At 36.2% G+C, this 27749-nt stretch overlaps 1 long non-coding RNA gene across 1 annotated transcript; it reads left to right on the forward strand.

The window, feature by feature from the left end:
• On the forward strand, positions 1–27574 carry LOC128315215 (uncharacterized). Its single transcript, XR_008297746.1, has 3 exons — positions 1–138; positions 10665–11711; positions 25618–27574. It is a non-coding gene; the product is annotated as an uncharacterized LOC128315215 (long non-coding RNA).
• Positions 27575–27749: the final 175 nt, after the last annotated feature.

Genomic DNA, 27749 nt, shown 5'->3' on the forward strand with positions numbered 1-27749 from the left:
AGGTAAGGACCAAAGCTGGTATTTGTCATCATTAAGGGAATGGGCCATTCTTCTTCCTCCTGTCTTCTAATCAATGGCAGTGCAACTTGCCTGGAAAAAAATAGGGGAACAAAGAAAAACTCAAAATTCTGGACCTAGGTAAGAATGAACTCCCTTCTCTCAAATGCTTCTACATCAGGAATCGTTGCCAGATTCTACTGCTTATTCTTTATGTCATCTTGAGTTATATATTTTTCTAAATAGCTATATAAATATTAATATAGTAGTTGTTCTCAGAATACTAAAGTAATGCTTATGCTTGTAGATAATTCAGAAAATCTGAAGAGTCCAAGAAAGAAATTAAGAAGCTTTCATAATAATCCATAACCCAGCTATGAACACAATGATGATTTTGGTGTATTTTATTCTGATCATCTTTATGTGTGTTATGTACGTATAAAGAGCTTATACACACAAGTGAGTAGGTGTGGAAAATCACTATATCATTTCCATAATTGGTAACACACTACACATTATATTTTTAATTTTTTCAATTAACAATATATCATGGACCTGTTTGTAGTCACTAAGAAATTGTAAAATTACAAAAATATCTTTCAGGGTAGTTATAAGTATTAAATTAAGTTAATACTTTATTAAGTATTAATAATTAAGTTTCTACAATGGTACTTGACAGTGATAATCACTGATATAATGCTAATTTCATTAGAATCTAATCAACTTGAGATTGTTTTTCTCTGTGAAATACTCAGAACTGGGCACCTGGGTTGCTCAGTTAAGCATCCAACTCTCGATTTTGGCTAAGGTCATGATCTCATGGGGTTGTGAGATTGAGCCCCATGTCGCTGATCGAGCCTCAGCATGGAACCTGCTTGGTTTTCTCTCTTTCCCTCTCTCTCTGACCCTCCCCTGCTCACTCTTACTTTCTCTCTCAAAATAAACGATATAAATATATAAAATAAAATACTCAAAACTATACAGCAAAACTATATTTGCAAAGAGGAGGAAGGAGAGGGTTTTGCTGAAGATCAAAGGACTAAAAATCAGTGGCCTTAGTTAGAGTGGCTGATATTTCTTCAGTCCACATCCTAAAGAGTGGTCCAGATTATATATAAGCAGAGTCCACTGGCAAAGAAAACATTAAATATTAATGCAGTTCATTCTATTGTCTGGAAGCTTTAGTCATTATCAAATTCTATTTAACGTCAGGATCAAATTATATCCTTACATCAACCCAGTGATCCTCATTCAGGGTGTTTAACAATATTTTTTAAAAAATCTAACTTTCTTGGTTAAGACTAACTGTTTTGACATTGTAGGGCAGTAAGGCTCAGACCTGAAGTTGTACTCCCCTATGTTCTAATAGAGAGGACTCTTGTATGTTCTGGATATTTTGCTTATATTTATGCAGCCTGAGAGCTGCAAATTGTTGACTCAAATTAGACTTCTTGTTAACTAGGAGGTCAGAGTTTTCTAAAAATGGCATCAACCTTGTGAATAATACTGTGCAAAGTATAAGTAACATGATTAGTTCCATGGTACCGGAGGAAGAAAGACCATCTTTCAAAAGCCCATGATTAAAACAAGGTAGGGGCGGCTCAGTCAGTTGAGCATCTGACTTTGGCTCAGGTCATGATCTCATGGTTCATGAGTTCTAGCCTAGCATCAGAGCTTATTACTGTCAGCACAAAGCCCACATCAGGTCCTTTGCCCCTTGTCCCCTTCTCTCTCTGCCCCTCCCCCACTTGCGATCCCTCTAAAACATAAACACTTTTTTTTAATATAAAGAAATTAAAACAAGGTACAGCACTACATAGATGCGTGAGCCTCTAAGTCACATGGAAGATGTTCTAACATGCTCAACTCTGAGCAGGATAAGCTGCCATTACCTGGCAGCAAAAAGTTCTGGGAAAGTTTAAAATGGGAAATGCATGGATGGGATGGGCAAACATGGATATTACTTTCCAGCCTGTCATTCTGTAATTCAATAATTATTATCTATATTTGCTAAGCACTGTAATTAGAGTTTTTTTTACAAATGCAATGCTGTTTAATTAATTTCATTTAATTCCTACAGCAGTAATGCATTTTAAAGATGAGGTAAGATGAGAAAGTTGGTATCCACTTATTTAAACTTTAAAACAACTTCCCCAAGACTACCCAGCTAAAAAGTGGCAGTACTGAGTTTTCAAAATTCATAATTATACCGTATGACAGCTGGAATAATTCCACAAATTTGAAACCAGTTGTTGCATTTATCCTATCTTCCTTTTTATTCACACACACACACACACACACACACACACACACTACTCTTTCAGATATACACAAAACATCGAAACAACAAAGGCACAAAGGTATATTTTCTCCTCATCTCGATTATTTCCTTGACTTTGTAAGTGATCTTGCCTGAAGTAGCTCCTTCTTTTAATACATCCGAAGCATAGGTCTGATCCTAACTATTCCCTGCTTAAGCAAACAAAGAAATAAACTCATTCATCTTTTCTGCTTTGACAAAAAAATCCAGAGTCCATCGATTAGAATTCAACTCTGTGGCTCTTCAATCTGGTTCAACCTAGTGTTGCCTTGTCAGTCATGGGCAGCCCTTGGTCCCCACTTGTGTTACCACTCTCTCCATAATCTGTCCAAACAGCTACTCAGCATCCACCAACCATAGTATTTACCCCACATCTTGCTCATGCCATTCTCTTAAGGCTGTTGCCCCTGTTGTAAACTTCACCCTTATATCACATGCTATTTCCCTGGCTGTCTCATTTCCATATCCCATTCAGAAATAATTATTTCCTCCTCTCTGCTCTCACATCACTTTAATTTATATTCCTATCATGAGTTTTATTCTGCCTTGGAAGCTCTACAAGGTCAAAGAGTACTTACATGTGAGACACTGTATTAGACACCAAAAATTTAAAGAAAATCAAGGTTGGATCTCCGTTCTCCAGGAGCTAGCAGTCTGGTGTGAGCAAGACTCCACATCTTTTATCTCCCCCACCACGAAGACAACTCATTCTATCTGCCCATCTGGTTTTACTTCTGTGATATTCTGCACTTGCACCATAGCGTGTCTCAATGTTTTTTATTCTTATTTAACTTTCTTAGGTCTTGAGGGGGAGGGTCCTGGCTAAGTCAAAAGACTTGTCATCCTGCAATTCTGAAATTTCTCAGGTGCTATCTCTTCAAGGATTTTTTCCATATACTCTCTATTCTCACTTTTTGGCAACTCTGTTAAACATCAGTTGTATCATTCTGTCATCCATGTACCCTAGAAATATTTTCTATTTCTTTGAGATCTGCAAATGGAGTGATTTCCTCAGATCTAATTCTCAGTTCACTAAGTCTGTGTTTGCAGCAGCATATAATCAGGCTTGGTATTCTATTAAGTCTTAATATTTTTGTGTCAAAGGAGGCAATTAGTCCTATAAATTATCCTATAAATTTAAATAAATAAATTTCTTCCTCTATTTTTTGCCTTCTCTGAAATGATTAAATGTTAAAGAATATTTTTCTTCTATTTTTTACTGTCAATTACATATTGTACACTTCTTGTTTTGATGTTTTTCCTAGAGGGTACAGCATACATTCTTAGCAAGGCCTGATATTAATAGATGATTCTAATCTCTTTCCACCTATAATAAGAATCTTAAAAGCCCTTTATTTCAATTTCTCCCAGCTGCATTGTATACTATAATTTTAATCATTTATTTAAATCTTATCAAACATTTTTTTTAATTTTTTTTTAACGTTTATTTATTTTTGAGACAGAGAGAGACAGAGCATGAACGGGGGAGGGTCAGAGAGAGAGGGAGACACAGAATCTGAAACAGGCTCCAGGTTCTGAGCTGTCAGCACAGAGCCCGACGTGGGGCTCGAACTCACATACCGCGAGATCGTGAACTGAGCCGAAGTCGGACACTCAACCGACTGAGCCACCCAGGCGTCCCTCTTATCAAACATTTTTATTTACTATTTTTTTATTTACTATTTTAAGTAGTCACTATTATATTTGCTCTTCTATTTATTTACTATTTTAAGTAGTCACTATTATATTTGCTGTTCTAAATAGCTACATGCTGTGATGTTTACAGTAAATATTGTGTTTACTGACTTAAACACTTTTTAGAATTATTTTAGATTGGATTCGATTGTAACTCTTCATCCTGAATAATTTGGAAGCCATGCTTTATCCCCCCTCCTCCCCCCCTGTTGAGGGCACTAGAACCTGACCACCAGTTCCTTGGACCTGTTGTTAGATGTGAATGCTTCCTGGGTCACTACTATGTAAGTTCAATTTTTTCCAAAATGACTGAGAGGTTTTTGTGTTGTTAACTCTTAATTCTGAAGATTTTGTATTTTATTATCGAGCCCAAGATTGTATCAAAAAGATATAAGATAGTATCAAGAATGTCTAACTATGAGCCAAAAGAAAGGAACAGCCACAGCAGCATATTTAACATGTGGCTCTTACTTTTATTTGTAATTGTTTGTAAAATTTCTTTTGGGGGCACCTGGGTGGCTCTGTTGGTTGTGTCTGGCTTTTGACTTCAGCTCAGGCCATGATCTGAAGGTTTTTGAGTTCAAGCCCCACAATGGACTCCATGTTGATTGTGTGGAGCCTGCTTGGGATTCTCTCTCTCTCCCTCTCTCTCTTCCCCTCCTCCACTTGTGCTCTCTTTCTCTCTTAAAATAAATAAGCTTAAAAAAAAGATTTCTTTTGAACAGTTTTATTCAAGCAAACAAAAAAAGAAAAAAGTGAAAAAACACATAATATGTACATTCTTGTAGGGAAACAAATGTAAAAGTGCCCCACTACTGGCTATTGTCATCCTGCATGCATGGAAACCAAGTAGAAGTGAATTCAAGATGTATGATATTTGCCATCTAAACTAATAAGTGAAGTGTACTTATCACTTTAGAATGCTACTGTATTTCTTAAGGGGAAAAAACGTATCTTATAAAGTAGTCAAGACTGAAATAATTGAACATAAAGACATCAAAGAAATCCCAGAGATACACATACAACAATGTTATAGACAAACAGTGAAAAAGGAAACAGAAGTTCCTTTTCCTCAGTAATTACCCCACGCAGATATAAATAAGTTTATTTGATTACTGACTGTGATAGCCTTGGATTAAGTCTCTGGGTGCTTGAGTTACATGGAATAATGTAGAAAAACACATTGTCTCATCATGGGTTGGGTAGGCCCAAGATTCCCAAATTGAAGTAGTTGAAAAAAGAGATGAAAACAAACAAAAAAAAATGAGTAAAATATTGTCCAGACACCCTATTTATCTGGGGAAAAAGTCCACATTAAATTAAATCTTGGCAGTTCTTTTTTTTTTTTTTTTTTTTTGCTCTCACATATTTATAGGGCTGATTTATGAAAGAGCAACCCAGGATATTCCATAATGTCAGCAAGCTGATGGCTAATGGATCATATATTTTATTTTGTTTTTTTTCTTTTAAGTTGGATTAGTTGATCATATTTAAAAAACATAGCAGATTATAGTAAAATGAAGATTTAGACTTGTCTTTAAAAATGAGAAAATCTGGCAACACTAGACCAGCAATCCTCTGTGGCAACCGTTCCCTAGAATAGGGTTAATTCAAACCCTTTAAGAAAGACGTGTGCTCTCCAGTGGACCCAGTTACACCACATGTCACTGGGTAAGCATTTGAGGCTATAGCTTCTAATGTAACCACATGCAGCAAAATCAGGACCAACGTCTCAATGGGTTTGATACACTCTTCAGTGCAGGAAATTCCTTTATTAGAGGGAACTACTTGTAGAAGACAGTAATTTCACAACATCACACAGCCACAAAAAGGTATGTTCCTCACCCTTTCTCCAACCTGGCATCTGCTGGTCTATGAACCTATTCAGTAACTTTCGATACTCTCACCAGGGCTTGAGGGAATTTGCAGGCAATGTGCCATAAAACACCAGGTTCCTACCTCAGGCTCATCTACTTGTCCTCCTATTAATAATGCTGATATCTCCACATTATTCCTCTCACTCTGGGCTGACAGATTTTACATTCTCTGATACCTTTCTGTATATTTTTTAATTCTTCCTATCTACCTACAAGAAAAGTAGTGGGGAGGTAATAATCCTGGTATTCAACCTTCTCCATCTACCTCTCGCCATTTTCTTCATACCCCATTAGGGTAGAATGGCAGACTGTCTCTCTTTATTTTGATATAAAATTTCCATTTCTGTAGACCTTTCTTCTTCCCAGGACACCAAATCTCAGGGCTCAGCATTAATATTAAAACATGTATCCTATTTACTGTTGAGATCTTCAATTATGGCTGAGTTTGGAAATAGGATTATATGGGACAAAGCCATTGCTTTAGGAGGTCCTCAAAATTTGTCTCCATTATACTGCTTGTATATTGTATATAGTGCTTGTAAATTATTCCAAAGACACAGAACTAATTGAAACTTCATGCAGATATCTAGGTCAATAATATAAAAAATGAATAGGGAAGATGGGTCATGTATGGGTTATATAGTTCACTAGAATCTAAGTTCATTTTCAAAATCTCTTGAAGATTTTCAGAATTACTTATATTTCAATATCCAAGATTGTTTTCAATTCATGTTGAAGTTAAATATCTTAGAAATGTTAAAAAATAATTATTTATTAAAAATGACATTAACTGGGGTGCCTGGCTGGTTCAGTTGGTTAAATGTCTGACTTGGTTTTGGCTCAGGTCATGATCTCATGGTTTATGAGATTAAGCCCCATGTCGGACTCTGCACCTTTCTGCACGGAACCTGCTTGGGATTCTCAATCTCTCCTTCTCCCTCTGCCCCTCCCCCACTTGCATGCATACACACTCTTTCTCCCTCTCTCAAAATAAATAAACATGTTTCTTTAAATGACATTAACTACTGGGTACATTCCTTATTTACCACTTCTCCTTTGATCTATTCAGCTATGGGCTGCAAGCATACCATGAGTCCTATGTATACTATTTATCCCAAATTCTTTGGAATGATATTTATCTAGCAAAATAATAAATGTCCCATAAAATGTTTGGCATCAAGCTTAATACATAAAATCCAACCACTGACCTAAATTCACTCCTGGTGTCATCTAATGTCCAAACAATAATTTAAACATCCAAGTATATTATAAAATTTGATGTAGTCGTAACATTTGAGTTATCAATTATTAAATTTAGGCACAGAATTCTGACAACTGTAAGTAGTTTCTAAATTTATTAGTTACCTCAAAGCTAGCACAGCCAACTCCAGTTGCTGATGAAAAGTCCATAAGACGAGTCCATCAGTATCTTCTATATCAGGCAGTCTCACTCTTCAGTGAGATAGGTGGATAGTGAGTATAGCATTGTTCATACAACGTTCTAGCAAGTGCTCCCAAAATCAAAATCCCAACAAATAGACTATTTTTTTTACCACAACTATTAGGTAAAATCAACAGGATTTTACATGATGATAATAAGATACAATCACAGGATACAGGACCTTTACATAAAGGTGAAGATTTATTTTAGTTAGCACTGAATCTAGATTTTTTTTTCCTAACAAAACAAACATAACATTTTGTAGCTTTTTCCTATGTTGTACTAAAACAGCTAACTTACAAATAGCCTACTAGCAGACTTAGAGGCAAATAAGTTCTTATAGCATTTAGTGGAGTAATATTTTTAGATATTAAAATTTAGATGTTTCCTGTTTATTTGGATTCAAAAGTTGTTAATATCCCCAATTTCAGTTGTCTTCCTCTATAGTAAAGTCTAGAAAATAGAAAGAGTCCATTTCCTTTGCTCCCTTGAAGTTAGACATCATCATGTAACCTTCTTTTGGACAATAAGATGCAAGAAGTTTCTGGACTAGTTTCCAAGAAAGATTTTTTTTTTTTTACTTTTGTTATATGTTTTGAATTTGTTCAAAATTGTTAGGGTGTCTTTGTCAGTTTACCTTTCATTTTTTCTTTTTTTTTTTTCCTTCCTTGATAGCAGATCTGCTTCTAGGAGTGTGGCAACCGTATTGTGATCATGACATGAGAGCAACACAGTACTGATGTCAGATCAGGACAGCTTAGATCCCTGATGACGACTGAACAGGTGTTTCAGTAATGAACTCCTTATTCTGAACTTCTTGAGTCTTGAGAAAAGCATGTCTTCTGTTAAAGCCATTGCTAGTTATTGTTGTTGTCATTTTCTGCCAAGATAATTGTGACCGATCCACTATTCAAGTGTCAGTAACATCTGCTTTCCTCTTCACAGTGAGACATGTCAGAGGTTCTCAAACGTTTTAAGTTCAAAGGACGTATTGATATACTGGTGATTTCTTCCTAATGCCATAGACAAAGCAATATCCAGCAATTACACATATTAAGTAGTTAGAGCCAAACAATTTAACAGTTGTAATTCATGCAGTGTCTGTGTTTCCTTCAAATATGTAAAATGCTACTTTACACCCCTGTGAATGGGCGGCAGTGTCCTAGATTTGGGAACCATGTTCTGCTTTGCTTTGCTAGAACAGAAATGTGAACTTGAACCTTTTAATCCCCATTGTCTGGAGTGGGGATCAAGTGCAGTAGGACACAAAGAAACATTTTAGGATGAGAAACTAATCTATATCCTGAATATAGAGTTACTTTTATAAGTTTTTAGAAATTATAAAATTCATAATATTGTACATATAAATTACTGAATATATTACATGTAAACACACCAAAGGTAGTAGGACTGATTGTTGAAGAAGATGACAGGATCCAAAATGTCAATGCATACCAATCTGCAATGCTTGAAGTAAAGGATACAATCACTAAACAGCATGAAAGTAAGGCTATGCATCACAGCCAAAGACCACAACAGCAAGAGGTCCTGAAAGTCCAAGAAAGAGTTTTGGTTGTGTATAAGGGCTGTGTGGATGTTTCCTCTCTTGAATCAGGACCCACCAATGTATGCACAAACACACGTTTGAACTATGGAATCCGTAATTGAGTCTTGACTGAGATTTTTTTTTTCATTAAGAAAAATTTTTTTAATTAAATCTTAGTTAGTTAACATGCAGTGCAACATTGGTTTCCAGAGTGGAATTCAGTGATTCATCACTTATATACAGCACCCAGGGCTCATCACAACAAGCGACCTTTTTAAGACCCACCACCCATCTAGCCCATTTCCCACCTGTGTTCCTCAATCAACTCTCATATTGTTCACCATCATTATGAGTCTTTTGTGGTTTGTTTCCCTCTCTTCTCTTCCCCACCCCGTTCCCATGTGTTCATCTGTTTTATTTCTTAAATTCCGTATATGAGTGCAATCATACGGTATTTTTCTTTCTCTGAATGACTTATTTCACTTAGCATAATACATTCTAGCTCCATCCACGCCATTGCAAATGGCAAGATTTCATTCTTTTTGATGACTGGATAATATTCTATATTCTTTTGACCACACAGGTATATTCTTGGTATGTAATCAGACCCAGTGGCAACACTCTAGGGGTCTCACCAAGAATGGATAAAAATTATCAATCTACTGTTATTGATTAAACAATGCTGATAAACTGATACAAACCATCCTCACACTCCTGGAACAAATGATTTCAAAGTGATGATATTAATAAATATATTCCATGCCTTGACCAAGGATCAGTGCTATGCAAGTACCACAGTAATACAGCTCAGGCCAGTTCTGGGTATTCTGGAACTGACACTTACAGCATAATAAATAACATCTTATTAAATCAAAAACAAACTAAAACCAAAGAAAAAATTATGAACTGTAAATCACTGTACAAACATAATGAATTATATAAGGTAATGTTTACTTTGCACTGTTTCATGGTAATAGAGGGCAATGACACCATATAATATTCACAAGCTTCAGTTAATACAGTATCATGCAAAGTAAGGACTGCCTATAGTATTATAAAATTATAAAACTGGGGGTGCCTAGGTAGCTCAGTCGGTTGAGAATCTGACTCTTGATTTCAGCTCAGATCATGATCCCATGGTCCATGAGTTTGAGCCCCACATTGGGCTCTACACTGACAGTGCAGAGCCTGCTTGGGTTTTGGTCTCCTTCTCTGCACCTCCCATACTTGCTCTCTATCTCTCTCTCAAGATAAATAAAAATTTAAAAAAAAACTTAACAAAATAAAATAAAATTATAAAACTTATGTCTATAAGCCATGGAATAAAAATTCATTAATTCTGGTTATATATTATAGTAGTGTGAAAAGCTAGTTAAAATAACCAAGTTCGGTTCTAGCTTGATCTTTGACTTACTAATGAATTGATTCTGTTTGTAGAGCCGGGAACATACACATTAAGTTGATCAATTACTCTTAAATATTAATTTCATCCTCTATAAAATAAGGATAACAATATTGTCATGATTGAGAAAGAAAATGCATGTAAAGCACTGGGCATATGGAAGCAGTCAATAAATGTTAACTACAGGTATGGCTTCACAAGCACACAAACTATGCAGTCACCTAGAGTCCCAAGCTAAGAATTGCCTAATATTTAGTGTATTATTCTGGTATCACGATCTTGAAAATCTTAATGATCGATGAACTCTGAACTTGGGTCTTCTAAATGATGTCCTATGGAGCAATGGACTGTATACAACATGCATGCTTTCTTTTCCATTGACACAGAGTGTTGGTGATGTCCCATGAACACAGAATTCTTGTGAGCCCAAGATTCATGGGAGTTCAGCAAGACTCAAAGGTCAAAGTATGCACAAGATAAATGTGCTATGTCTACAACTGAATAAGAGTGACATTGACAACTCCTAGAAACCATGCTTTCTAATCAAAGGAAGACTTAATTTGAATGAAGAAAGAAGGCAACTTTGTTTTAAGACACATGGATGATCAACGAATTCTACCATATCCTTTCTTACTTATGTTACTGCCCTGCACCTGCCAATCACTTGCCCTAAAAAGAATGACATAAAAAGAAAGGGAAAGATAAGCAACCCATAGTTTCTTCCAGTTTCAATCCTTCCCTACTCATCAGTAGGCTGGAAGTAGAATGTGTTGACAGGATGTGCAAGAATCGATAAGTAATATAATAAATACTTGAGCTAATTCTGTGCAGCATTTCACTGTGCTAGCAAGAATGAAATACTTATGCATGCACAAACTACAAACTACAAATTGTGTGATTTCAGTGAATTCCACATACAATTTAAATGCTCTTATATTTGCATTAAAATTGGCATTGTGCAATATAAAAATGTACAATCAAATGCCCACTAAAGATATAAAATTTTATTTTTATTTAGAATGACAATATCAAATTAAAAAAACACAATGAGAGGTCAAAGAAAAACTGTGGAAGAAAGGAAGATGCTAGTATTTTTAATGACACTTTCCCCTTGCTTTTTGAAAACACACTTTCATTTTGCACTCAGCACTATAAATAATGTAGCAGGCCCTGGGTAACTAATATTATTACAGTAAGTATGCTTGATAAAATAGGTAACTCATGCTGTGGATGAACAACTACTTGGATTATTACAAATACACAGATTAAAAACACATCCTTGATTCAATCCACATATCTTTTATTTCTTGAGGGAGATTGAAAAATGGAATGCAGAAAGACATAATGAATATTGACCCAACTAAAGGTCTGAAAGGAAAAAAAAAACTGCATTAGTAAATGTCAATAGTTTATTTTGTAACCAAACCTGAAAGGTGGGTACTGGCTTGCATGTACATTCTGGGAAATGGAAACATTGGTGATTTCAGGTTTCCTTGGTGATAGGTTTTTCTTTTCAGCTACATTGTCTTTGTAAAGGCAGAGTTGAAAGGTTTGGATGCTATTTCCTCATTCTGTTGGCTTCAAGTTTTTCACGGTGCTAATAATTTGGAGGTCAGATGTGAAAAGATAGTAAGGCAGCATTTCAGAGAGTTTGAGAAAAACTTCTCTGAAAACATGGTTGGAGATATTTAATATATGTCCTGTATACGTTTAAGAATTCAAATACTCTGTTTCTGCTTGAAGTCCATTTTTTTCAGGAAAAAAGAATATTCTGAATATGATTTTTATCTTTATAAAACTCAAATTAATAATCTAATGTGGGTAAGTGTTTTTTCCCTTATGTGGCAAAACTCAGGCCTAATCAGTAATTATTGTATTTTCTTCAAGATAGGTGTTAGAATTATTAAATATTTTCCTAATATAAAACTTGTTTTAACAAGTCACTAAAGCTTAATCTCGATGTCACTTTTTAAATATATATGTATGTATATACATGTGTGTATGTGTGTGTGTATATGTACAAATAAATGTATATGTATGTATGTTTACATGCAGATGTAGCTGGGCATTTGGGCCAAAAAAAAAAAAAAAACAGACATAGTCTGGGGAGAATCTTAATGACAGCATTTTGGCCTTGGAATGACCATCTAAGACTTTGGCCCAAAAGGGTGGGTTCAGAGAAGGAGGTAGCCTAACTGAAAAATATCTTACTGAAAAAATATCTTACTGAAAAATAAATGAAGCTCTGAGGAAAGGAGGCAAATCATAAGAGACTCTTAAAAACTGAGAATAAACTGAGGGTTGATGGGGGGTGGGAGGGAGGGGAAAGTGGGTGATGGGCATTGAGGAGGGCACCTGTTGGGATGAGCACTGGGTGTTGTATGGAAACCAATTTGACAATAAATTTCATATTAAAAAAATGAATGAAGCTTTTAAAAGGTGCTCATATGAATAGATAGGATCTACAGGCTTCTGAGAACTAGCTGAAATAATTAATCAATCAAAAACAAAAGTAACTCAACTTCCAAGAAATGTAGTTAAATAAATACCTAAAACATAATTGAATATGAATTCCACTCCGAATTCATTCTTTAATATCGTGAAGTTCTTTTAGAGATAGCAGTGACTTCTCTTTCAACAATGAAGATAACAATGGTAGAATCCTCTAAAAGATGAGGAAAAATTAATATTATTACACTTTCCTAGTTTTATAAAGATATTTTCAGAGAAAAACTACTTAAAGTCAATTGTGTCTTCTTTTTGCGTTGTCTAAGGCAAATAGTATGCTTTTCCAATTTATGCCATTTGAGGAAAAACATCTAATGGCATAAAATAAGAGCATGTTGACATCACATGTTTTCTTTTCCTTCCTTCCTCTCTTCCTTTCTTCCATCCTTTCTCCCTCCCTTTCTTCCTGTCTTTTTTCTTTCCTCTCTAATTTGAAAACAGAGGTGCAGATATCTCTTTGGATAGTGCTTATCATTTTGTTAAGGTATGTACCCAGAAGTGGGATTGCTAGATCACATGGTAGTCCTATTTTTAAATATTTCTGGCAGACAATTTTTTTTCCTGAAATTCCAAGAGCTGCCACCACTTCCTGCCACCAATTGTTCCACCTTTTGCTATTACACAAAGTAGGGTGCCAGCTGCTAACTGTCAACAGAACGCTGTACAGGGTACCACCAGAGGCGCTGACATTGTAATATCAATCTCATCCAAATGCTGGGACATTTTCATCATCAGCCAATACTAAAGCATAGAAACCACTTTTCATTCCATTCAGAACATGGGGAGAATCCCTCCCACCCTCCCCTGCTTTGTTAATACTCTAAATCAAATAAAGAGACCAAAAGAGAGAGAGAGACAGACAGATAGACAAAGAGAGACATGAAGGGAAAGCCATGGAAGATGAAGATAGAGATTGGAGTGATGCATCTACAAGGCAAGGAACACCAAGGGTTTTTGAAGCTACAGGAAATTAGGCAAGAGACTTGGAACAGATTTTCCCACAGAGCTCCCAGAAGGAACCAACCCTGCCAATACCTTCATTTTGGACTTCTGAACTCCAGAACTACAAAAGAATAAATTTCTGTTAAGTCATGAAGTTTGTGGTAATTTGTTTTGGCAGCCATAAAAAAAAAATACATATGGCATGTTACACTTGATAATCTTTTTCAAGACAATTATTTTCATTGATTCACAAGAGCCACTTAAGACACATATCGTTGTCCTGATTTTATAGGTAAGAAAGCAGAAACAGCGTTGTGTTGACATTCCTAAGATAGGATAGTGAGATATTTGGAGACCTAATCCACTGGCGTTTTCTAGCTATCCATGACCATTCATTCACTCAGAAAATATTGCCAACCCCATTCTTTGTTCCAGATATTGTGCTTTTTGCTGAGAAGAGATAAGGATAATAAAGACAGACTCCTTGCCATCAATTTGCTTGCAGTCTATGTCATGACATATAGAATATAATGTAAACTTTGTAGAGCCATGAAGTCATGAAGAAGATACTTTCCTGTCAGTATGGAGCAGCAGTAGGGGTGGGGGTGCCACTGGGTAACAATTTGAGCTATGGCCTCAGGATACCAGGATTAATTCAAAGAAATAGAAGAAAGACTTAAACTAATTTAGGTTTAAAATAATTATTATTTATAAAATGCTTTAAAGTTTTTAAAATATTTTTACATGATGATCTTGTATAATAAGTCAGTGTCAGTATAATTAAGTGACTTACTCAAAGATAAGGAAGCTGAGATTTGGTAAACTGGTAAGGATATGAATCGAACTTGTGTCTGTTTCCTTATAATAGTATATCATACCAAACTGGTAGGAAATTCCATATAGTAAATAATTTACATTTCCTTTATTTTATTTTCAATATTAATATCTTAGAACATTACATCTCATACCCTTCTATGTTAGCACTAATCATAACTATACTTAAATGATTATGTACTTTATTTATTTATGTAGTAGAATCCAATTCACAAGCACATGTTAAATTTAGTCATCGTTTTTCTTTAGTTTTTCTTTACATGGCATAGTTCCTCAGTCTTCCTTATTCTTTCATTGGCTTGACATATTTTTAAGAATGACAGCCATGCATTTTGTAGATTGTGTTCAATTTGGGTTAATCTGATATTTACTCATGATTAGATTTATGTGCCTTTGGCAGAAATACCATAAATGTAATTTTGTATACATTTCAGTCATCACATCAGGTGATATCTAGCAATCAGTACAGCTTGTATCACCTAGATCATCGTTCCCACTTCCACTAAAATGAACCAGGATTCCTTGGAGAAATGCCTAATTTCAGAACCAAGGCTGGAAATATTCAGAATAATTCCTTTTTTTTTTTTCAAGTTTATTTATTTTTGGGACAGAGAGAGACAGACCATGAACGGGGGAGGGGCAGAGAGAGAGGGAGACACAGAATCGGAAACAGGCTCCAGGCTCTGAGCCATCAGCCCAGAGCCTGATGAGGGGCTTGAACTCACGAACTGCGAGATCGTGACCTGGCTGAAGTCGGACGCTTAACCGACTGCGCCACCCAGGCGCCCCCAGAATAATTCTTGAACAATTTTTTATGCCAGAAGGTAAGGAAGTTCTTAAATAATCATGATTACAAGCCAAAAGAACACAAACTCCAGTTTTAACAAGCTTTCACTGGACAAATCTGATAATTCGAGGACTACGTTAAGGAATAATAATGAGTTATAAAATATTGGTTAAAATAAGAATCCAGTAGTCTTGCCTGGCTGACTCAGTCAGTGGAGTGTGTGACTCTTGATCTCAGGGTTACAAATTAGAGTATGCTTTGGGGGTAGAAATTACTTAAATTAAGAAAAAAAAAAAGGAAAGAAAGAAAGAATCCACGAGTTCTTTATAAATAAACAAATAAATCAGAATTGTTCTTTTTAAATAATATATGCAGAATATTTTTTAATAAAATTTATAAGGTCTAATAATCTTTCAGGTTTATTTGCTACTTATACATAGCAGCCACCACAGTGACTAACACACAATAAGTACTCACAACAAAACTATTCACTATATCAATAACTGAATGAATAAATGAATGGACAGATAAGCAACAGATTCTTGCCATGATTTTATTTTATTTTATTTTATTTTTTAATTTTTTTTCAACGTTTTTATTTATTTTTGGGACAGAGAGAGATGGAGCATGAACGGGGGAGGGGCAGAGAGAGAGGGAGACACAGAATCGGAAACAGGCTCCAGGCTCTGAGCCATCCGCCCAGAGCCCGATGCGGGGCTCAAACTCACGGACCGCGAGATCGTGACCTGGCTGAAGTCGGACGCTTAACTGACTTCGCCACCCAGGCGCCCCGATTTTATTTTATTTTTGAAAAATAGCATAACCTTGACCAAAATATCTTATATTTTTAGGTCAAAGTTACCCATGTGCAAAATAATAGCTGATGATAATCCTAACACTTGAAATCAAGATTCTAGATCAAGTATTCCTTCTAGATTTTTGAGTCTGTATAAACCAGTATGGGTTTTTCCTGAAGGTATTTTACGGTATGCCAAACTATTCCCTGGGAATCTGTATTATTACAGTAAGATATTCATGACACAAATTAATGTTGAACACTACTTTGTGCAATGTTTATTAGGTGTAATAGAGGTATACCTATTTCATTGTTACATTTTTTTGTTACATTGAAAACCTGCCTGGTATTTACATATTTTACACTATTTGCTAAGTTCTGAATTCATCTAAGTATGACCAACAAGAAGATTCATATCTCATTACTTTCTTTATACAAAGAGCTGGACTATAATTAAAGTCACTTATAATTAAAGATTTAGGATTACAGGAAATAGTACAAGGGGGGGCACTGAATGGCTTATAAAATATATTCATATGAGAAACAGTTTTGCTGATCACTTTTTAATGATACTATCTACTACATTTGAAGCCATTAAAAAAACTCAACATATTTTGTAAAAATTCTATTTCCATTCATATCTTACCCAACATTAGAGAGTGGGAGGGTGAATCACTCTATGGGTCATAAAAAAGGTGAAACTTGGAAGTTAAATTTCCAAGGACACAAAGAAAATCAAGGTTGAAGAGATGATAAAAATCATTAATGAGGAATCTTTGGGTAGCAAAGGACAAAAACCAAATTTAATGTAGCTTAAACCAAAATAAAAGTTTATTCAAGAGTAGTGAAGTATCTCAGAATCCATGGAATAGAATGTAGCTGGTATCTGGGCCTTAAAAACAGTTAAACCCAAGAAACTGAATATTATAAATATTTTCACCTTAAGAATTCTCTCTGTCTGTCTCTCTTTCTCTCTCTTCTCCTTGTCTATGGTATTTAAAATAGGAAACATGATTACTTAATACAATTCCTGAGCTTTAAATCTTACAATCATCAGGTATCTACCCCTAGGCAGGATGTGGCTTGGAGAACATAGAAATGGTATACAAAATGGCTTCACTTTTTAGAACCATTTTCATGGAGGAAAAGAGAGGGAACTGTCCAAAAATATTGCACTCAGTATAGTAACAATTATGGACAGCACATAGTTCCAGGTGCTTTATGTAGCAGTAATTATCCACAGTTGTCAGATGAGGAAATAAAAGCTCTAAAAAAGGACATATACTGTTCATGGCACTTGGTGGGTGGTGGAACCATCATTTGAACTCATTATTTATTTGATTCTAACAAATGTTTATGTCTTTGCTCAAGTTAAATAAAAACCAGCCACGTTTTTATTAATAGCCAAATTAAGAAAGGATTAATAAATATTTAGAGGCAGAGATATAAGAGATTATAAGGAGCATGGAAATTGAATTGTTTTCTGTTTAAATTCTTATATTGGACTTCAAGTTCTGACCATAATAAAGTAACAGGGACCAGATTTAATTGTCACATTGTAAAAAAAATTAGAAAACTGAGTAAAATATATAAGACACAATTAGACAACAGCACAGAACTGTGATCTTTGAGAGAAAGCAAACAAATAAAAGTGAGCACTATGTCATAAAAATTTCCAGATCATACAGCAGGGAGAGTGTATTAGAATTTTTTAGAGAAACATAACCAATAGTGTGTGTGTGTTTGTGTGTGTGTGTGTGTATAAAGAGTTTTATTTTAAGCAATTGCTTTATGCATTATGGAAGCTGGCAAGGCCCAAATATTCAGGACGTGTTAGCAGGCCTTGAGACCCAAGATAGGGCCAAACAGAGCCAATGTTGCCATTCAAATCCTCGGTTTAAGAATTCCCTCTTGATGAGGGCAGACCAGTCTTTTGTTTAATCAATTCCTTCAACTGATTAGATAAGGTCCATCACAATACAGAAGACAATTTGCTTTATTCAGAGTCCAGCAATTTAAAAGTTAATCTCAAGACAAAACTATAAACTTCTAGAAGATAAAATAGCAACTGCCCATGACTTTGGTTTGGCAATACCTTTTTATAGACAATGCCAAAGGCACAATTCATGAAACAAGGAATTGATAAGCTTGACTTCATTAAAATGAAAATTTTCTGCCCTGTTAAAGACATCCCTAAGAGAATGACAAGAAAAGACTTGGACTGTGAGGGAATATATGCAAAAGACATATATGACAAAGTACCATTGTCCAAAACATACAAAGAACTCTTAAGTCAACAGTAAGAAAACAACCTGAATAAAAATGAGCCAAAGACCTTAACAAACACCTCACGAAAGATAAGCAGAGGAAAAATAAGCATGTGAAAAGATGCTTCATGTCATATGTCAACAGGAAAATGCAAATTAAAATAATGAGCTATTTCTACATACCTATTAGAATGGCCAAAATCCAGAACACTGATACCACCAAATGCTGGTAAGAATATGCAGCAATGGGAACTTTCATTCCCATGGTGGGAATGGAAAATAGCACAGCCACTTTGGAAGAGAGTTTAGTTGCTTCCCACAAAACTAAACATTCTCTTACCCTACAATCCAGCAGCTATATTCTTTGTATATCCCTAAAAAAATTAAAAACTATGTCCACACAAGAACCTGTATACAGGTATTTATAGCAGCTTTATACATAATTGCTCAAGCTGGAAACAACCAAGATGTCTTTCAGTAGATGAACAGATAAATAAACTTTAGTACATCCAGACAATGGAATATTTTTCAACACTATAAAAATGTGTATTAAGTCATGAAAGGACATGGAGGAACCATAAATGCATATTGTTAAGTGGAAAAAGCCAATCTGAAAATGCTACATATTGTATGGTTCCAATTATATGATATTCTGGCAAAACTATGTATACAGTAAAAAGATTATTTATTGGGAGAAAGCCAAGATGGCAGAACAGCATGGAAGTTTTTGTGCATCTCGTGTCCATGAAATACTGCCAGACCAACACTAACCTATCCTGCACACCTAGAAAACTGATCTGAGGATTAACACAACAATCTGCACAACCTGAACCACAGAATTCAGCAGGTACACGGTGCAGAGAGGTGAACTGGGGGAAAGAAAAGCCGCAGAGGGCAGGGAGCCACTTTTGCATGTGGAGAGAGGACGGAGATGGGGCAGTGGCGGGGGGAGAATATGGGAAAAGCACCGCCCCCCCCCAAAAGCAGCTGGAGAGAAAGTGGAAGCAGTCTCAGGGACTGAACTAAAAAGGGAGAAAGGAGAAAGGAGAGGGTTTAAATTCCACTAAGACCATAGCAAGGGAAGCGCAAAGTCTGCAACTCCGCAGCTCCATACCTGGCGGTGCTCTGGTGGGAAGGGCGAATCCCCAGGAGCAGAGTGGAGTCCAGGGTTCTTCAGGCCACACAAGGAGAGGCGGTTCCCCTGCTGGGAGGATGTCTGGTAGAGGCTGTGTGGGTCCCACAAAGGCAAGGCCCCAGTGGACCCGGGGGGAACAGCCACATTCACTGGTGCTGGAACAAGGTCATTAAGGGTGAAGCCTGGTGCCAGATGTGTGTTGTGATTTTCCATAATCGCTGAAATGCTGCTGCTACACTCTCTTGCGAACTTTTTCTGGGGCGGGCTGGCACCCGGCCATAGTCTCTGGGCATCGGCAGCAGCACAAACCCGCAAACGTTCCTGGGTGTGGCCGGCACCTGGCATTTGCTCGGTGAGACCCTCCACAGAGGAGCAGAACAGGTCAAAGCCGCAGTCCCTCAGAAGTGAGGGGTTGAGAAAAACAGCCGCATCTGACACAAAACTCAGGAGGGAAGAGCTCCCTGGGGCTCGGTCACAGACTGTGTAAAAGCAGGGAGTAGACAGAAGCCAGAGACAAAGGATGGGTGCGCGATTGCTGATGGGGTAGAACAGAGTTTAATAAATGGACACCGGGTAGCTGGGTGATGCCATTCTCTCTGCTTCTGTGCATGCTCATACGCACAGACAAGCACCACCATAATTCACCCCAGTAAGCTAAGCAACGCCATGTAGTGGAGAATGCAGCCATTACACTAAGCCCTACCCAACTGGGCCAACCTGGCTCTTCAGGAACACAAGTCTCTCCGCCTGCTTAGTTTATGGACTATAAAGAGCTTCATAGTTTGACTTCTAGGGAAAAATCAATTTCAGTTTGTTAGCCAGTCCATCTATACAATGTTTTCTTTTTTTCTTTTCTCTCTCATTTTTCTTGAATACAGAAAGAAAAAATTCATTTTTATTTTCAATTTTTATTAAAAATATTTTTCTTTACTTTTTTTCTACTATATTTTTTATTTTGTGTAAATTTTTTCTAATTCTATTTTACTTCCATCATTTCATATTAGTCTACTTCAGTGTATTCATTTTTTCAAATTTTCAAAAGATTTCCTTTTTTTCTTCTTTCTTTCCCCTTTTTTCTCTAATCTATCAAGCCCCTTTCAATACCCAGACCAAAACACACCTAGGATCTGGCATCATTTATTCAATTTTGTGTGTTTGTGTGTGTTTGTTTCTAATTTTTAAATTTTAATATTTTTTTAATTTTATTTTTTTAATTTTAATTTTTTTACCGCATTAATTCCTTTTCTCTCTTCAAAATGATGAAATGAAGGAATTCACCCCAAAAGAAAGAGAAGGAAGAAATAACAGCCAGGGACTTAACCAACACAGATACAAGCAAGATGTCTGAATCAGAATTTAGAATCATGATAATAAGAATACTAGCTGAAGTTGAAAACAGATTAGAATCCCTTTCTGCAAAGATAAAAGAAGTAAAAGCTAGTCAGGATGAAATAAAAATGTTGTAATTGAGCTGTAATTATGGATGGGTACCACGGCAGCAAGGATAGATGAGCAGAACAGAGAATAAGCAATATAGAGGACAAACATATGGAGAATAATGAAGCAGAAAAAAACAGGGAGATTAAGGCAAAAGAGCATTCTCGATTTAAGAATTCAAGAAATCAATGATTCATTAAAAAGGAACAACATCAGAATCATAGGGGTTCCAGAAGAGGAAGAGAGAGAAACAGGGGTAGAAGGGTTAAGTGAGCAAATCATAGCAGAAAACTTTCCCAACCTGGGGAAAGACACAGACATCAAAATCCAGAAAGCACAGAGGACTCCCATTAGATTCAACAAAAACCGACCATCAACAAGGCATATCATAGTCAAATTCACAAAATACTTAGGCAAGGAGAGAATCATGAAAGCAGCAAGGGAAAAAAAGTCCCTAACCTACAAAGGGAAGGCAGATCAGGTTTGCAGCAGACTATCCACAGAAACTTGGCAGGCCAGAAAGGAGTGGCAGGATATATTCAACCTGCTGAATCAGAAAAATATGCAGCCAAGAATTCTTTATCCAGCAAGGCTGTCATTCAAAATAGAAGGAGATAAAAAAGTTTCCTAGACAAACAAAAATTAAAGGAGTTTGTGACCACTAAACCAGCCCTGCAAGAAATTTTAAGGGAGGGACTCTCTGAGGGGAGAAAAGATAAAAACAACAACAACAACAACAAATAAATAAAGACCAAAAGAAACAAAGACCAGAAAGGACCACAGAACACCACCAGAACCTCCAACTATACAAGCAACATAATGGCAGTAAATTCATATCTTTCAATACTCACTCTAAACGTCAATGGGAAGTCTTAGCCTCTGCAACCAGACAACACAAAGAAACAAGACATCTAAATCAGCCAGGAGGAGGTCAAACTTTCACTCTTTGCAGATGACATGATACTCTATATGGGAAAACCCAAAAGATTCCACCAAAAAACTGCTAGAACTGATTCATGAATTCAGCAAAGTTGCAGGATATAAAATCAATGCACAGAAATTGGTTGCATTCCTATACATCAACAATGAAGCAACAGAAAGAGAAATCAAGGAATCAATACCATTTAAAATTGCACCAAAACCCATAAAATACCTAGGAATAAATCTAACCAAAGAGGTGAAAAAATCTATACTGAAAACTATAGAAATCTTATGAAAGAAATTAAAGACACATACACACACACACACACAAAAAAAAAAACGAAAAAGATTCCATGCTCCCGGATAGGAAGAACAAATATTGTTAAAATGTCGATAATACCAAAAGCAATGTACATATTCAATGCAATCCCTATCAAAATAACACCAGCATTCTTCACAGAGCTAGAACAAATAATCCTAAAATTTGTATGGAACCAGCAAAGACCCTGAATAGCCAAAGCAATCTTGAAAAAGAAAACCAAAGCAGGAGGCATCGCAATCCCAGACTTCAAGCTGTATTACAAAGCTGTAATCATCAAGACAGTATGGTACTGGCACAAAAACAGACACTCAGATCAATGGAACAGAATAGAGAACTCAGAAATGGACCCACAAATGTATGGCCAACCAATCTTTGACAAAGCAGGAAAGAATATCCAATGGAATAAAGAAATTCTCTTCAGCAAGTGGTGCTGGGAAAACTGGACAGCGATACGCAGAAGAATGAACATGGACCACTTTCTTACACCATACACAAAAATAAACTCAAAATGGATGAAAGACCTAAATGTAAGACAGGAAACCATCAAAATCCTCAAGGAGAAAGTAGGCAGAAACCTCTTTGACCCTGACCACAGCAACCTCTTACTCAACACGTCTCCGGAGGCAACAGAAACAAAAGCAAAAATGAACCATTGGGACCTCATCAAAATAAAAAGCTTCTGCACAGCGAAGGAAACAATCAGCAAAACTAAAAGGCAACCAGCAGAATGAGAGAAGATATTTGCAAACAACATATCAGATAAAGGGTTAGTATCCAAAATCTATAAAGAACTTATCAAACTCAACACCCAAAAAACCCCAAATAATCCAGTGAAGAAATGGGCAAAAGACATGAATAGACACTTCTCCAAAGATGACATCCAGATGGCCAACTGACACATGAAAAAATGCTCAACATCACTCATCATCAGGGAAATGTAAATCAAAACCACAATGAGATAGCACCTCACACCTGTCAGACTGGGTAACATTAACAAACCAGGCAACAACAGATGTTGGCAAGGATGCGGAAAGAGGATCTTTCGCATTGCTGGTGCGAATGGAAGCTGGTTCAGCCACTCTGGAAAACAGTATAGAGGTTCCTCAAAAAATTAAAAATAGAACTACCCTATGACCCAGCAATTGTACTACTAGGCATTTATCCAAGGGATACAGGTGTGCTGTTTCAAAGGGACACATGCACCCCAATGTTTATAGCAGCACTATCAACAATAGCCAAAGTATGGAAAGAGCCCAAATGTCCATTAATGGATGAATGGATAAAGAAGATGTGGTATATGCATACAATGGATTGTTAGTTGGCAATCAAAAAGAATGAAATCTTGCCATTTGCAACTATGTGGATGAAACTAGAGGGTATTATGCTAAGTGAAATTAGTCAGTCAGAGAAAGATAAATATCATATGACTTCACTCATGAGGACTTTAAGACACAGAACAGATGAACATAAGGGAAGAGAAGAAAAATAATATAAAAAAAGGGAGGGGGAAAAACATAAGAGACTCTTGAATATAGAAAACAAACAGACGGTTACTGGAGGGGTTGTGGGAGGGGGGATGGGCTAAATGGGTAAGGAGCATTAAGGAATCCACTCCTGAAATCATTGTTGCACTATATGCTAACTAATTTGGATGTAAATTTAAAAAAATTAAATTTAAAAAAAAAGATTATTTATTGCCAGGGGTTAAGGGGAGGGAGAGACAAGTTAGCAGAATACAAAACCATAATATTTTTACTATATCCATACTTTTGCCTTTTTCAGAATATCATATAGTTGAAATCATATAGTATGTAGCTTTTTTGGATTGGCTTTTTTCCAATAACCAATATGTGTTTAAGATTCCTCCATGTCTTTCTATGACTTGTAATTGTGGATACATGCCATTATACATTTGTTCAGACCCACAGAATGTGCACCACCAAGAATGAGCCCTAATGAAAACTATAAACTTTGAATAATTGTGATGTGTCATTGAGAGCTCATCAGTTGTAACAAATGTACCACTCTGATAAGGGATGTTGATAATGAAGATGGCCAGCAGGAAGTATGTAGAAAAGTATGTAGAAGTATGTTGAATGGGAAAAGATATTTGAAAATGACATATCGGACAAAGGGCTAGTATTCAAAATCTATAAAGAACTCACCAAACTCCACACCCAAAAAACAAATAATCCAATGAAGAAATGGGCAGAAAACATGAATAGACACTTCTCTAAAGAAGACATCCAGATGGCCAACAGGCACATGAAAAGATGCTCAATGTCACTCCTCATCACAGAAATACAAATCAAAACCACACTCAGAAATCACCTCACGCCAGAGTGGCTAAAATGAACAAATCAGGAGACTAAAGATGCTGGCGAGGATGTAGAGAAACGGGAACCCTCTTGCACTATTGGTGGGAATGCAAACTGCTGCAGCCACCCTGGAAAACAGTGTGAACGTTTCCCCCCCCCCCCAATTAAAAATAGATCTACCCTATGACCCAGCAATAGCACTACTAGGAATTTACCCAAGGGATACAGGAGCACTGATGCATAGGGTCACTTGTACCCCAATGTTTATAGCAGCACTTTCAACAATAGCCAAATGATGGAAAGAGCTTAAATGTCCATGAACTGATGAATGGATAAAGAAGTTGTGGTTTATATACACAGTGGAATACTACGTGGCAATGAGAAAGAATGAAATATGGCCTTTTGTAGCAACGTGGATGGAACTGGAGAGTGTTATGCTAAGTGAAATAAGTCATACAGAGATAGACAGATACCATATGTTTTCACTCTTATGTGGATCCTGAGAAACTTAACAGAAGACCATGGGGGAGGGGAAGGAAAAAAAAAAAAGGTTAGAGAGGGAGGAAGCCAAAACATAAGAGACTCTTAAAAACTGAGAACAAACTGAGGGTTGATGGGGGGTGGGAGGGAGGGGTGGGTGGGTGATGGGTATTGAGGAGGGCACCTTTTGGGATGAGCACTGGGTATTGTATGGAAACCAATTTGACAATAAATTTCATATTTAAAAAAAAGAAAATTTCTGTAACTTCCATTCTTATGAACCTATGAATTTTTACATATGAAAAATAATATTTTTTAAAAGTTAATCTTATCCAAATACACCCTTACAGAAACATCCAGAATACTGTTTGATCACATATCTGGGTACTAACCCAGTCAACTTGACACATAAAATTAACCATCACAAAAAGAAATACCAAGAAAAGTACAGCAGTATCACTGACTTGAGAAGACACAGATTAGAATTCAGAATCTGAATTAACTGGAATTTGCAGGGCAGAATTATAAAAAAGAGGGATCTACTCAGAAAAGTTCTGGAAACCTAATTGGGTTCTCTTTGATTCTTACTAAGATGTACATGTCTTGGGTGAATCTCCACAATGTTGAGAAATGGAGGATGGGGAAGCTACGAGCAAATGGTTCCAAGAGTTCTCAAAGGGCAAAAATTATTCAAATTTCCATCATCCAGAGTGAAGCATATTTGTTGATCACTTGGGACATTCAGTAGCAAGCCAGAAAGGTAGGTCCTTCTGAGTTATTAGTGCAATATAGCTGAAGTTTTCCTATAACAAAGATTACTCTATAACTGCCATGACAAAATTTAAGACCAAACTTATCAAATTTAGTCTCAAGATCCTATCAGAACGAATCCAATCCTTTTTAAGAAAAGAACAAAATCCACACTTCTTTCTGTTTTTTAAAGATTTTTCCTATTCTGGTGGTTGCCAGGAGTTAGGGGAAGGGGAAGTGGGGTTTAATGGGCAGGTGGTTTTATTTTAGTGTGATTAAAATGATTTCAGAACTACATAGAGGTGGTAGTTGCAGAGCACTGGGAATGTACTAAGGGCCACTAATGGTATACTTTAAAATGGATAATTTTACTTTACATGAATTTAGCATCAAAAAAAAAAAAAGTGAAGAAGAAGAAGAAGAAGAGGAAAAAGGAGGAGGATGAGGAAGCTAGAGTGGCTACATTATTACCAGATAAAGTGGACTTTAGACCAGGAAAGATCACAATGGATAAAGAAGGTCATTTCATAGTGATAAATAGATTCATTTATCAAGAGGATATAATAAGAACTCTTATAGGAATTAACAATAAGATATTCTGTTTCACTCTGGAAAATAAACCCAAGATCAATGGATGTTAGTTACAGGAAGGCAGCTTAATGTGAAGAACATTAACAGTAAATAGGTTCAACCAATGATTTAAAGAATATGGCTATAAGAAGTAATATGGCCTCAGGCCTGAGTTCCAATCCCAGTTCTGCTAATTAGTAGCATTGTGATCTTGTACAATTTACTTAACTACTCTAATCATCAGTTTCTTACCTGTAAAACAATAGTAATAAAATCTGCTTCCCATTGATGTCAGAATTACATGAAATTGTATCTGTAAAGCAGCACAGGACCTATAGTAGACGTTGATATATATAATACATATGATATATATACCATATACGATGGGGGTTTGGAGAGGTGGTGGGGTTTCAGAGCTGACAGCCAAGAAAGAATTTTGAAGATGTTTTTGGTGCAAAAAGGTGATTTTATTAAAGCACAGCGACAGAACCCACAGGCAGAAAGAGCTGCACTGGGGTTATGAAGAGTAACTGCCTAAATACTGTGGAATTGGGGGAGATAAAGGCAAGAGGAAGTTTCTTAAAGGGATTTCCAGGTGCTAAAGACTCACAGATTGCTGGAGGACTGGCTATTGTCAAGCTAAAGTGTTTTTTTGTTTTTTGTTTTTTTTACCCTCTAGTAAAGCATTATTAAAATAGTAGGGAGTTCCTGGAGATTAGGCTATTGATAAGATTGCCTTCTTGTAATTTATTAAGATATTTGTAAACTGATAAAGACTCTATCAGTTTAACCATTTGTTTTCTGTCCTTTCCTTTGTTCTCAGGCATCCAGGATTGCCTGCCATGTGTCTCAAGTATCCCAACCTGGGGAGGAGGATGTTGTTAGCTTGTCCTTTGTCCTCAATTTGCCTTATGCTCCTTCATCAATATATACAAATATAATTACAAACAAGTACTGGAAGGTACTGATATAGGTGAAAAAGTACAATACATTTTACTATGGAAATAAAAATTTTAATGGGGAGAGAATACAAAAAAGGGTAGTTTTATACCAAAAGCAATGTTGGAGCTGAATTTTGCAGACTGTCAGGAGTTTCCTTCCTTTGCAATAATAGTGCATAATATGTAATATTATGTAATAGTGCATAATATATTAAATAGTGTATTTAATATTAAATGAAACCAACAAGATTTGAGACCCAATAAAAATTCAAAACCAAAAACCAAAAAGGCTTAGTTTATTTTCTCAGTGGGATATTTGCTATTTGAATAGTGTTAAAAGATGTAAGAAACTACTCTTTAACTCTGAATAATTTTATTGAAGGAGTAAAAAAGAATAGAATTAGTTAATATATAGACAGAATAAAATACAATTTCTGGTTGTTTTTTTTCCTGTGTAGTTGCT

This window comes from Acinonyx jubatus, chromosome C2 (assembly GCF_027475565.1).
Source record: "Acinonyx jubatus isolate Ajub_Pintada_27869175 chromosome C2, VMU_Ajub_asm_v1.0, whole genome shotgun sequence".
In the NCBI taxonomy this organism is placed as follows: Eukaryota; Metazoa; Chordata; class Mammalia; order Carnivora; family Felidae; genus Acinonyx; species Acinonyx jubatus.